This window comes from Pteropus alecto, unplaced genomic scaffold, assembly GCF_000325575.1.
Source record: "Pteropus alecto unplaced genomic scaffold, ASM32557v1 scaffold131, whole genome shotgun sequence".
NCBI lineage: Eukaryota > Metazoa > Chordata > Mammalia > Chiroptera > Pteropodidae > Pteropus > Pteropus alecto.
In genome coordinates this window covers 5,825,381-5,839,157 of record NW_006434709.1, presented here as the reverse complement: position 1 = coordinate 5,839,157, position 13,777 = coordinate 5,825,381, and the positions used below count along the sequence as shown (strand labels likewise).

The window sequence follows — 13,777 nt, the reverse complement described above, 5'->3', positions numbered from 1 at the left end:
GCAGACAGGTTCAGATATGCAATGGGAACAAGCCTTGGAAACCAACTATGAGAATTGTTGGTTGGCCAGTGTGCTCACCTGTCCTCCTGCACCCAAAACAAATCCTCAGTTCAGGTGGATGATAATACCCTTAAAATACAATATTTTCTAGAAAGGTTAAAACACCATCAGTCATTTATACATTTGTGAACTAAAAGAAAACCCAATGACTCAAACTGACACTTCGAGAAGATTAGCAGCTCTAAGTGAAAGGGTCTGCAAGTGTGGCTTAAGAAGTCCATTGGAGAAAACACAGACTAGAGGAAAAGTAGAGACGTTATTAGGGAAAGGTTACTTTTTAGGGACTTGTGGTAGATGGGAGTTGTGTACTGGAAGTGGTTGAATAATCAAAGCAAACTGCTGATTTCAAAATCATTTTTAGAGATGTTTGCTCCTCACTTCTGACTTTCCTGGTTCCCAGCTCCCTGAGCTCCAGCTAGTATAGCTCGTGCTACAGTTCAGCCGCTGGATGGATTAAAATGATTAGTCTGGCCAAGGAACCCACCTACCAGATGTAGCTTTACTTCTGAGAGGAAATACCTGTATTTCAAGTTTCATGCAGCTGACATACAAATGAACTTTTGGATGCAATTTAGAGACCACCTAGATATTTTTCTTTCAAGTTGTTTTTTTTTTTTTAAGTATAAATACAGTTTACTCTGAAATTTGGAAGTCTATGAAATTTTTAAAAATTTTAGTTGATAGAAGAGAGAAACAAAAGCTTCACCCTGCATTTTTCAGACATGGATAAGGATGAAGAAGAAGGGGGGCATACTGCCAATATATATTTAAAATTAAGTGGCTGCAGGTAGGTACTTGAACAAGAAAAGTAACCGGCTGCAGGTGAGTGTATGAACGAGCAAAATGAGAAAAACGAAGTAACCAGCTGCAGAGTAAGGAGGTGGTTAGCATTTCAGGGCAGGAATCCTCTCTAGGAAGGAGTTTGATAGATCTTCTGGGTGAGTAGGAAAGAACTTTTATCTCCTGAACTTAATTCTACAGCCCATATAAGTAAGCTTTAGAATTCTCTCTGAAGCATGTGTAGTTGATGGTGGATGCATTTTCTTGCTGTTTGTTTGCCTGCATATCTCATTCCTACTGTTTTCACCGCGAAAGCTTAACGTTACCGTTTCGCTAGAGCACACAGCAAATATCCTCCAGCCCTTTAAGCACTGCCTCTGTCGGTACCGTTAGTTGATATTGGTTATCAGATGTTTAGAAGACTTGTTTGCTCTGAATGTCCTGAAATTTCTTATGACTTAAAAACTGACTGAAAAAAATCAACAGGTGCCTTAAAATAGAATGTTGTTCATAATGTAGATTTTTTGGGTATCAATGTTTGCTATTTGCCTTTTCTCGAACACAGGTGGAGGTAGTACTAGGAAAACTATCTTCTGACAGCTACTATTCTTTTAAAATGATGTGTTAGTTTTATGTTTACTTCTTTGGTCTTGGTTAATTCTACTAATCTCGGAAAAGAGTTGGCTGAAAATTATCTTTTTTCCATTTGATATAACTCTTACGTTTTTTTTCTACTCATACCATTCAAAAGCTAAGATTTGTGGTGTAAGCCAACAAAAATCCTCTTAGGTGCTTTAAAAACAATAAGGCTTCCTTGAGCTTTCTAAATGAAAGTTTTCTTTGTTTTGTTGCACTTGTGGGTCTTTTGAACATGTGAGGGAAAGGTTTATGTAATGAAATTCCCATGTTTTAAGAGTCTAAAGAGGTTTGGATTTATGGCACTGGCTCCCACCCCCAACCCCGCCGTCAAATCATTGAGACTAGAGAACTTTCGAATATGTCCCAGATCATAAAAACTTGCTGTTCCCAAGTTCTCTGAAATGACAGGATAAAATGAGATACTAAAGGGCACCTTCAACTCTTAGAAGGCAAGATTTGCTTCGAGGTGACCTAAACCAAAGAGTAGCTCACTCCACTCTGATTTTATGCAAAAGCTGTGACTGAAGGAAAAACTTTTCCCACCAAATTTCTGTATAGTTACTTTCAAGAATATATCCTGTTTTCTTCAGGCTCGGGGCTTGTCTGCTAAAATAGTTAGCTGTGAGGCAGACAGGGAATGAATTGCATCTGCAAAGGCAGGACAAGTTTGGGAGAAGAGATAACCCCCTTGCTTGCCTCACAGCTGCCCACCCTGCAAGGAGCAGAGCTTGCCAAGAATATCCACACTGATTTATGGAGGAGAAATGAGGAAACCATTTACCCCCAGATATCCTGGATTTGTGACAATATTGCTGTAAACTATTTCCATTTAGACCACGAGAGAATTCTGAATCTCCCAGGTGTTCCCTCTCGCCCACCTTCACTCCCTTCCTGTCCTAGCATTTCCAGCAGCCTCAGGCCAGGGGTTCTCAAACTTTGGGGGTACCTAAGAATCTCATGGGGAGCTAATTAAAGTGTGGATACCTGGCCCCACTCCAGAAATTGAGGTGACACTCTTCTAAGGGCTCTCTTGCACTTGGAAAAACATCAGAAACAGGGAAATTTGTACATAATTAGGCTACAGACTAAATGATAAAAAGCTGAGTATATTTTTCCAAAGGTTTCACTTAATTGGGACTCCAGGTGGTCATCTGCCCCCTCCCCCATCTCCTTTTCCTTTCCCTCTCCTTAAATTGAGCCAACAGGAGTCACCAGGCCCTACATTAATGAAAAGGAGTCATATGGAAAGCAGTAACAACAACGATGACACAACACAAAGCTGTGTTGGTCACTATTTACTGAGCACACACTAAGTACCAGGCACTTACTAACAGCACTTACTAACATTCTCATATAATTCAAATAGGAGTTATTGTCTTCACTTTAGAGAGAAAAAACAGACTGCAAAGATAAGGTAACCCGAGCAAAGACTCAGAGCTAGGAAGTTGTAGAGGCAGAGTCGAACTCAAACATCTCTCCAGCTATACGACCTTACTCAGCCTTTGCTTCCACACCCTGCAGTGGTTCTGTGAGATGGTCACCCGATTCCAGTCTGTCTCTTAAAGCCTTCATCTTGACTCCACCCCTTGCTCAGAAGCTTTGGGGGAAGCACTTGCCTTTCGTGTGCCTTAATTTAACTCTGGCAGATGAGTAGAGTGCCCCCGGCATGGAGTGGCTGACGTCCCAAGTGCCATTAGAGAACTTTGATATGAAGTACCTCCCAAGAGCTTGCTCTTCTGTTTATAGCAAACCTTTCCCAGGAAGAAAATTAAGTGGAAGCTCTGGGAATGAACAAATGAATGGCTTGTTGGCCACAGGCATTTAAATATGGAGGAGCTTGTCACACTTTTAGGATTTATCAAGTTTGAACTTTTTTGCCTAGCAGGTGTTCGTTCTAGTCCCAAGGCTCTGAATTTAGATCAGAACTTGACAAATGAGTCAATAGAGTTTTCAAAATCTCCACTCAGAACAGGAAGGCAAGAAATGGAAAGAATGTCAGTTATTAAGGTTGCAGTGGCCCTGGAGTCCAAATGGACCTTGGAAAGAACACTTGGGGAGGGAAAACATTCGAATGGCTTAAATCTGCTAAGAACTTGCCCTGTGCGGAATGCTCCGAGAGTGGCCAGGGCGGGAGCAAGCTCTCAAAGTGACTTGTCATCAAATGTGGACAACCTCATGGCCGGCTGCAGAGGCTAAAGTGTGTAAAAGGGCATTGCTTTCTGGGAGAGAGAAACTCTTGCCCCTGTACAGAGCAGCTGTGTCATTTAAGCAGTAGCTAAGTTCCTGATCTGAATTCAAGGATGTTTCCCAGGTCTCCACTCCCCAGGAATAACAGTGTCTGTCGTTTAAGATGGTCATTATTGCTCACATCCCGCTATAGCCAGGAGCAGAGGGAGGAACCTGGATCTGGGTCCCCTGTCGCTGCTGCAGGAGGACACAATTAGTGGTTAGCCTATCTCTAAAAGCCCTGGGGAGCAAAAAGTAGGAAGGAAGGAAATTGTGTAGGATAAACAAAACAAAGCAAAACCAAAAAAAAGCCGCAGAAAGTACTTCAGATGTGCAAGAATCTGTAATTCACATACTCATGGGATAGTTGAGGGTTAGGACCTGGAGTAAATGTTTTCACATAAAATGGGGATACCAAGAAAAAAGTAATCGGGTGAGTGGAAAGCCTGGATCGGTCTAACGAGGTCTTGGAAACATTCTTATGTTTCTGGATGTTTACACACATCAAGGCCTATACGTAAATTGTTTAAAAATATATCTAGCAGGTTTTCCTGTAAGGTCATTCACATTGCCAATTCGCCTTTAGATTTCCATGGCAGAGTTAAATGGTTTATGATCTTGTTGAAAATAATTCATCACTTAAGAAATGGTTTAAAAGAAATAAATATACAGGTTTTTAAAAAGTATGAAATGATCTCTTGAGTGTGTTAATCAAAACTCATTCCAAATGAAGTCGTCTCTGGCAAATACTGTTTTAGAGTGACAGGGCTGGCGCCAGGTGACCTTCACAATTCACTGCTTTTATAATATTAAAAGATTCATAGGGATTGATACTATGTGCCCCACCTCAGAATGGGTTTTTTTCAATATCTTAATGGCCCTTTCGATGGAACCAAACAAACACCTCTAAAAAGTAGGAGTGGTGGGCATTTTAATAGGCTGCTAAATTATCTCAATATTAAGTGGGCCAAGGATTACAAAGCCAGTTGGTATGCTGCTGTTGGAAGTGTCAGCCTTGTGCAGCTGTTCTGGTGAGGGGCTTGAGGGCCAGTTCGCAGGGGAGCCAAAGTTTTTGCAAGTTTTGTACATGTAAATGTGTTACATAAGTTTGAAGATGATTTGTCAAGTTGAACCCCCCTGTGAACCAAAAACAAAACAAAACAAAACAAAAAACAAAATAACAAAATCAACTCATGCCAATGTTTCAGTTTGTGCAAAATAAGCATATTTTGAAATTTCATATGTATTAAATTTGTAGGAAACGAACCTTTTTCCTCACTAGATAACTTTGTCTTGTGTTACAATTGTTCAACCAATAATGCTTACATGTAAGGCTGGGGTCCCACTGTTTAAAAATCTCAAGCTGCATTTCCTAAATGAAATGGTGACGGGTGAAGAATGTTCTTTATGTAGAGTGGCCCTCAAAATTGCTCTGAAACCAGTGACATTTAAAATCACCTGTATTTGCATGAAAGTATCTGAGTTTTGAATTTGAAGAGGTTAAGGTTTCTATGGGGTTCTAACCTGGATAAGAGCAGGCATGGGGTAATATATTTCCCCAAGAGAATTCTGTGAAACTCAAGCCCCGGAAAGACACCTTACAACCCAAGTGTGCTCTGTGGTCTAAGGAGTCAGGGAAATGCTGCATAAATGTTCCTTGTAGCATTTTAAAGTCTCAGAGATGTCCCGCAGGAAGGAAACCAAGTGGACTTTATCCAGTGCAAAGTGTCTCTCATTGCCTCCATCCCCTCCCTCCCTCTATCCGGCCACCCACCACTTAATAATATTATGCAAAGCACATTCTGGAAAACCCTGGTCCTAGCTGGTAGCATGGACACACTAGCTGTGGCCAAATCCCACTTTTCTGGGCCCCTTTTCCTAATATGTAAACAATGGGTTTCAAGGCGAATAGAATAGTTGATTATTCCCAGTGTCTTTTTCAAAGGCTCACTTTAGAACTAAGACTTAAGGATTTTATAGGTTGTTTTTTATTTTTTCATATTCAAAGTGAGCCTTGAATGCCAGGACAACAGCAGACAGAAGACGGTGACTAAAAAGCAAACACAGCACATTAACAAACAAGAAGAAAACCTAGAAACTGGGGGTCCTCCCTGGTTTGACTGTTCCCATTGGAGCTGTATTAGTGGACATTGGTCTTTGTGCTTGTGGCCACCAAGAATCTTTTGAACTCTCATCCCATATTTAGGGGTTTTTCTACATTGTAAGTGCTGCCTCCTTGAGTCAGTCACTAAATCGCCCTCTCAGTCTTGCAGCAAAGCCTTTCCTGGCTAGGGGGCAGCAGAGGCCTGGGCTTTCGGGTGTAGCTGGACAAGGCACCTAGGATCGAGGGCCCAGTGTCAGAGGTGTGGGCAGCAGAGGCTCGGTCCAGAAGGGGAGCTGGCAGGAGTGCCCGCTGAAGGCCTAGCTCCTGCCTGGACGGTCTCCAACTGGACCCTGTCCTTCCTAGTGCTTCTGTGAGCTTCCAGGCATCCCTTAGTCATTTCTGTTTAAATCATCCAGGGCAGGTTATGCTGCTTGCAGCTAAGTGCCTGACTAACATAGGTTCCTCCTGCCAAACACGGCAGTTCTGTCTTAATGAAACTAGCGCTTTAGCAAGGAAGGACACTGGAAGTAGTTCCAAAACGTTTTATTCAGTGATATGGTATGTGTTTATTCTCTTAGATGTCTGGGGTAAGAGCTCTGTATACCACACATAGCAGAAGCTGGCTCAATATTTGTCAAATTAAAGACAACTTTCTTGTTCAAGTGACAGGCCCCACTCAGTCCCCTCTATCTGGTAGAGAGAATCTGACTTAAGATTTTCATAGGAGCAGAGGATCAGAAGAAGAGCAGAGAATGTACTCAGCCATATCTTGCCGAGTTGTTGTTGTTTTCACTCTATGAATGTGGTAAGAGCACTAAAATCCTAAATAAAATTTTCAGGAAATATGGAGGAATTTATAAATAATAATGACAAGGCAAATTTGCAGTAGGGTTTTTCCCCACTTCTTAGAGAAACTGGCGGTAGAGTAGGGAGTGGGGTTGGTGAAGGATGAGAATTTTTTTGTGCCTTCTCTGAAATCAAAAAGTGTTAAAAACCAAGAAAGTCACAGTGAAAAGTATTTTCCTTGATGTCAGGAAACTGTGGAATTATTTAACCAAATAAAAACAGATTTTTAATTCACTATCTGCTATGGGCTTAGCCCTCTGCTGGCTGCTATAAAGAAAATTGCAGCAATATTTACTTTTTCCGAACCACTTAGGAGTAGCTTGAGACATCCATGCCCCCTTATCTCTACTGTCTCAGTATTTCCTAAGAACAGGATATTCACGTACATAGTCACAGTGCAGTTATCAAATTCAAGCAGTTTAATACTGTTACAATAATTTTTCTATTCTACACTTCACATTCCAAGTTTGTCAACTGGCCCAATAGGGCCTCAAAGCATTTTCCCCAACTGAGTGCAGAATCAAATCCAGCACCACATACAACAGTTAGATGTCACATCTCTTTTGCTTTCTTTACTCTGGAGCAATCCTCAGCCTTTCTTTTATGACATTGAAACGTTTGAAAAACAGAAGTCAGTTATCTCAAATGTTCTGTAATTTGGGCTCCTCAGATGTTTCCTCTTGACCAGGTTCAGGTTATGTAGCGTCGGTCAGAAGGCGTCAGTGATGCTAGGTGATGGCCATGTGCTTATGTTCATTTTGATCACCTGGTCAATGTGTGGTCAGGTTTCTCCACTGCCTAGTTACATTTTCTTCTTGCAACTAATAAGCAACCTACAGAGCCATAGAACCTGGCTTTTAAGGGACTGGGACATACTACGTTAATGGAGGAGGCTGCAGAAGGCAGTGGTGAGAGCTGGCTTGAATCTCAACTGTGCCATTCACCAGCCATGTGACATTGGGCAAGTTACCTACCTCTCAGATCCACCTTTTCTCATCTGTAAAGTGGAGTAATTCTCTTCCAGTATTGTCGAGAGGATAAATATACAAGGTGCCTGGCGCATATGAGGCTTTCCATAAACGTTAGGGCATTTCTCTTCCACCTTTTAAAAGTTACTTTGAGGGCAGTGTTTTGTTGATCTTGTATTGTTTCCAATGCTATGAATGGACATTAAGGACAAGCAAGTCAACCAAAGCAACACTTATGGCAAGAGGCAGCAAAAACCAGGTGTATGATAGAGGCCCAGCGGGAAAGTGGCGTTCTCATTGGAAATGCCAGGAGCAGTCAGGGAAATAGCAACACCACAGGCATCTTGTGGTCCATGGTCATGTTCAGCCTGAGAGTCAGCCTTAAGGAACATGACCGTTGGGACACAGATTCTGACACTGGCTGGGACTCCAGGACTCCAGCGTTGTAATGCCAAGGACCTGGGGGTTTCCCCATCCCCCGACCAGGGGCCAGGGATGCAGGGCAGAATCTGCTCTGCTGCCAGCTGCCCGTGTGTCCCCGGGGAAAAACACCCATCTTCTCCATTTCCTCAACTGAAGAATGAGGGGTTTTGACCAAATCTGTAGTTCTCAGTCGAGGCTGGGCATCGGTAGGGGAATTTTAAGAACATGCCACTTCCTAGTCCCATCCCCAGATGAATTAAATCAGAATCCAGACATTGGAATTTTTCAGAACTTCCCTAGATGATTCTAATGTAAGTCAAATTTGCAAACCACAGGCCTAAACAATCCTAAATGTTCTTCCTAGCCTTATGTTTTATGAGTCTATGAATGGAATATTCTAAGGAACTAAATTTTCTGGTGAACTTAGAATTCACTTCCAGAAATGTCTTCTTGTTTCTATTCCTATTTTTGAAAACATTTCTAAAGTGAATAAGTCAAGATAATCTTGAAGGTCCTTTCAACCTTAATGTTTCTATGGCCACGTGAGAAGGATATTCTGAGGAACTGGGGTTTTCTGGTAAATTTAGAATTTCACCAAAATTTCGTTTTCACTTTTATTCCTATTTTGGAAAACTTCTCAATTGTACAATTTCCTATCTAGGGATAAAGGGACAGTAACTTCATAACATTAAGCCACAATGTACCCTTTCCCTAGCCAGGGCAGACATTACTGATTGATGGTGATACTGACCTGTGACTCCTTTAAAATCCTTCTCAATCCTAGTCAGCCATGACCAATCAATCAACACTTGAGATGAAACCTATTTTCCATTCTGGCTATGGTGAATTTAGCTCGATATTTCTTTCATAATGGGGTATCTTTCAGGGCCTCAAAGGCAAAACTCTAAACAGCCTTTCATCTACCCCAACTTCAAGTGCGTAGGACTGTAGAACAAGGGGTATGTTGAGTCTGGATAAACTTTTGGTATAAATGCATATACATTTTTATGAAAGTATGTTTCGCTGCCATTTACTTCTTTGACTTAACTTGAATACAGAGAAGCCAGTTCTGAGGAAATAATAAAGCAGAAGAGCCAGAGTTCAAATCCCGATTTTGCCAATCACGAGTTGGTCACTTTGGACAAGTTACCCAAATTCTCCTCTTCGTGCCTCAGTTTTCTTCTCTATAAAATGTGGCTAGTAATACTATCTACCTAGTAGGGATTTCGTGATGTTTGAATGAAATGACAAATGCCCAGGGTCTGACCCACAGGAACTCTCAGCAAGTGCTATCTATTTACCTGGTTTATATCATTCATTAAAGGTTTTATTAAGTGAGCATAAATTAAAATGACAAAGAAGTGTTAGAGGTGGTAGAGATAATAGAAATAGCTATGTTGTGCTATGCTGGTGGGAGGGACTTATGAATCTGTGTCCATCTAAAGTGGGTGTTGTCAGTGTGGTCTTGGTGGCAGCGCCCACAACTAGGGTGTGTTCATGTCCATCCAGGGAACTCAACAGGAGCTGTGGTGCCCCAGAGGGGGCATTTTGGAAATTGATGGGTGTGGTTTTTGGTTGACCCCGCCACTGGCGTTTGGGGATAGGAAGAAAGCTAGATGTCCTGCAATGTTTGGGAGAGTCCCGTACAACAAAGAATTGTCTCATGTCCCACATGATTTTTGAATGTTCCCCCAGATTAAACTCACATTTACAAATGTTAATCGGCAATACTTAGAACATAATAATTCTGAAAATAAGTTCTAAGAAGTTATTCAAAAAGCCTGGTAATTTAGAAGACTATTCCATAGAGAGAAACTTAAATGGAAAAAAGATCTCGTCTGAAAAATTAGTGATTTACTCATGTAGTGCAGGTTGCTGGCTCTAGGCGCTGAGCGTCTTACTACAGATTTTCCTGAAAAGGGTTTCAATGCAGTAGGGCAGTGACTGTGCATTGAAACCAACTGAAAACATGTAAGAGATCTGAGATTTCTTTGAATAGACCTTGAACCAAATATAAATTAGCAGATTCATGAAATGCAAGGATCTCAGTGAATTTTATTCCCCATCACTTGGCCTCTTTCAGTCTGTCTCCTCACGGATACAGCTCCAAGTTCTTCTAAAGTACTTTAAGTACTCTTATCACTAGAGCAATACTCCAGGTCACAAAGTGGGGAACAACCCTGAAGCCATACCTATAAATAAGTCCCAGCTCATTTAGGACTTTGGATCTGTAGCTTGTCTTAGTATACAATCTCTATTTTAATTATGGTTATTTTATTTCTCTTATATACAGGTAAATGTTCTCTGTTATTAGTCTAACACTAGTTTTTATCTTAATGTCCATCCTCTGCCCTTTGATTTTTCTGTTCTTGTCTAAACAGCTTCTGATCTTGTTGCTCCTCTTAAATCTGGACGCCTTCATTGTCAATAGGTTCAGGCAGCTGGCTGCTTCATTCTATCCTACAGTGCAATCATGCTTGAGCATTGATATTTTGAACTATATGTTACTTGGTGATACATTATCATCCTTTCATTTTTTCTTTGTTAGAGGAGTGGTTCTCAGTCGTGGCGGGGCGGGGTTGCTCAGGAATGTTTGACGATATCCGGAGACATTTCTGGTGGTCATGTCTGGGGCGCAGTGCTGCCGGCATGCAGAGGGTGGAGGTCTGAGATGTCGCCACCAGAGTTACGTGGCCCCATGTCAGTAGTTCTGAGGTTAAAAAATCCCGCGTTAGAGTTATTTTTAATTTTTTAAAAAAGGTATAGATAGCTTATACAATCTATTAATTCCATTTGAGATATTAAAGAGAGTTTACATAATATCTGTAATACCAACAAGCAATAAACCACTGGCATAAATCAAAATAACTGGAAGTAGTGTGGGAAGACATTGGATTCCCCGCTTCCATCTTAGCCCTTGAACTAATTATGTAAATAGAGAATGACTTTAGAAAAGTTTTCTGTTCCTTAATCTCATGTGGAAGACAAAGGTCAAATGTGGAACTGTAGCATATCTAAACCACTGAGCATCCATCCTTCCAGCTGTATTTCTCAAAGTCCTGTCTCCAAGCATCCTCATTTCAAGTAATGCTTGTTCAGCACCAGTGAATTCAATCTTCTCCCATCCCCATTGTTGGTGAGTTTTTAGGGAACACTCAGGAGGGGCGAAGTCACCCATAGGATTTGGAGGAGACACATCCTTTCAGTCAGCACCCAGGTCTGGTCTCCATCACAGTCTCCAGCCCAGAGGAACACAGCTGCAAGAAGGCAACAGGCCTTCCTCCCTGTGCTGCAAATAGCCTGAGAAGAGTGTCTTAGAATTATTTAAAGCTGTGGCACTTAGTGTGGCTAGTATGTGGGAGAAGCGAGTTTGTATACAGTACCGTGTAGCACATTCCTTTGCAAGATACATTAGGAAGCCTTCCCTCCAAATGGCGTTAAACAAATGGAATGGAACATTCCAGAGTCTGCAAAACAACACAGGGGCGAGCTAAGTTTGGAGGAGATTCTTCTCCCTGGTGCAGTAACTCGGCAGCACTGGACCCCAGCTGCACCATTTATCATGCTGAGTGGCTTTGGACACAACCTTATTCTTCACCCTGATAAACGTCCTCCCTGTAAAAAGGATACGCAGCACCTAGCGGATTTTGGGCACACAAGACATGAAAGATGCACCATGAGCTGCTTTTGCTTAGTAAATCCACTCAAGACTGCAGAGTGCAGGAGAAAGACCGGCCCCACTCATGTCAGAACTGGAGCTTGCTTTAAAGGAATTACATCCGCAGCAGCTTGGTTAGCAATGGGGGACGGTTCGCAGGCAATATGCCAATCCTGAAGTTTGAGCCACCTGGGGCCTAGCTACTCAACTAGGGACCATCTCTGGACCCTCAAACCATCTTAAGATGTACCCCTTGGTCATTTTGTGCCAGATTATATATGCATGATCTAATTTTATTTTCACGATAATCCAAAATACAGGTGCTATTGCTCCTTATAGGGGACAAGGAAAGTGAGGCCCAGAGAAGCAAAGGGACTTGCTCAGGCTCATGGTGGCAGAGGCCCTGGGGCCAAGGCAGAAGGGAGCACAGGCATGCGTGGCTCTTACCTACTGCTTTTGCACCTGGGCAGGCCTCATCCCTTCCTTCTAGGGAAATCACTGCCAAAAGCGACTCACACACCTGTGGGAGGGGAGGCTTTGTGAAGTCAGCTAGCCTTGCTCGGGGACTCCCAGCTCACAGGGCCTCATGCTGGCTCCTGCTTTCAGCCCAGTGCTGGGCCCCCCAAGCCTTGGCTCCCGGCTACCACATCTGCTTGGTGGAGAAGTGGGTGGGGCCCAAAGAGCAGATTTATTGTGTCTCCAGCGCCTTGGGCTTCATCCCAGCCTCACAGAATTGGAGCCATGACAAAAATAAATGTGTTTGGCTCTGGCCTCAGTCACTGAGGATTTATTTAGCACCTGCAGTAATAAAAAAATAACACTGCCGCAGCGTGCAAGGCCATGCGCGGGCAAGCTGGAAGATGCAGAGGAGGCGCGGACGCTTGCTTGCTAGCTGCTTGCAATCTAGTTATTGAACAGAAAGGGTTCCAGAGGATCTCTGAGAAGGAACAAGGCGGGGCACCTCTGAGATGAGGAACCCGAGAGGTTGAGTACTCTGAGGTCACACAGAGAGGAACTGAAGGACCACTGCAGATTCTGTGACACACGAGCCCTTTTGTTTTTCTTTTTAAACACATGTGGAACAATAAAATTTAAAAATAAAGCTAAGCAAAAAAAAAAAAAGGAAAAAACCACCTCATATCCCCCCACCCAGAGATAACCACTATTCTCCTGGCAGAGGACGCCTCCCAGCTCGCTCGCTCTGTGCAGATGTACATCCATGTGTCCACTGCGTGTGTGTCGTTATATTATGGAGGTGGATCATGCACATACTGTTCAGGAAATGTGCCTCCTTTGCAATGCTCCCCATGAAGGGGCTCCCAAGTGCAGGGAAGAGAGGGTGCTTCCAGGAGGTTCTTCTCCCCTGCAGGCAGCCATGGGATCCAGGAGGGAGGGAGCCCTCCCCACAGGGCCTAGGTGAAGGCGACACCTGGAGGGGAAAGGATGAGCTTGGTGAGACGAGTGAGGTAGGACTTAGAGATGCTGAGGGGAGCCAGTTTTGGTCCAGGGCAGTGTGGGGTAGGCAGAATGTGGAAAGGGATGTCCGCAGGGGCTTCCAGTGTGGTGGTATAGAAAGGAGAGGCCCATCTCTGGGTGCTTTAGGTCAGTGGTCTCCTACCTTTTTGGCACCCGGGACCAGTGCTCCTTTGAGAATCTAACACCTGATCCGAGGTGGAGCTGAGGTGGTGATGGCTGCAAATACAGATGAAACTTGGCTTGCTCACCCACCTACCGCTCACCTCCTGCTGTGCGGCCTGGTTCCTAACAGGCCACAGACAGGTACCAGTTTGTGGCCTGGCAGTTGGGGACCCCTGTTCTAGGAGGCCTGGTTCCTAACAGGCCACGGACAGGTACCAGTTTCTAGGGGACCAAAGCACTTGACTTCCCCACAGCTTCCCACACACTTTTTCAGAAGGCTCTTCAGCTGGGAAAAAAGTATGAAATCAGTGTTTTCCAAAATGTGACCCAAGAAATACCAATTCCACAAAAGCATTCTCCAGAAAAAGGGTTAAAAAAAGTTTGAGAAAGTCCATCTATAGTCACAATGCACAGGAGGTCTTAACCCAGGTTTCC

General features: G+C 43.2%; 1 long non-coding RNA gene across 1 annotated transcript; it reads right to left on the bottom strand.

Annotated features, from left to right (window-relative positions):
• Positions 1 to 10,138: 10,138 nt before the first annotated feature.
• LOC112477919 lies at positions 10,139 to 12,307 on the bottom strand. Its single transcript, XR_003045679.1, has 3 exons — positions 12,152 to 12,307; positions 11,430 to 11,513; positions 10,139 to 10,756 (listed from the first exon to the last, which is right to left on the bottom strand). It is a non-coding gene; the product is annotated as an uncharacterized LOC112477919 (long non-coding RNA).
• Positions 12,308 to 13,777: the final 1,470 nt, after the last annotated feature.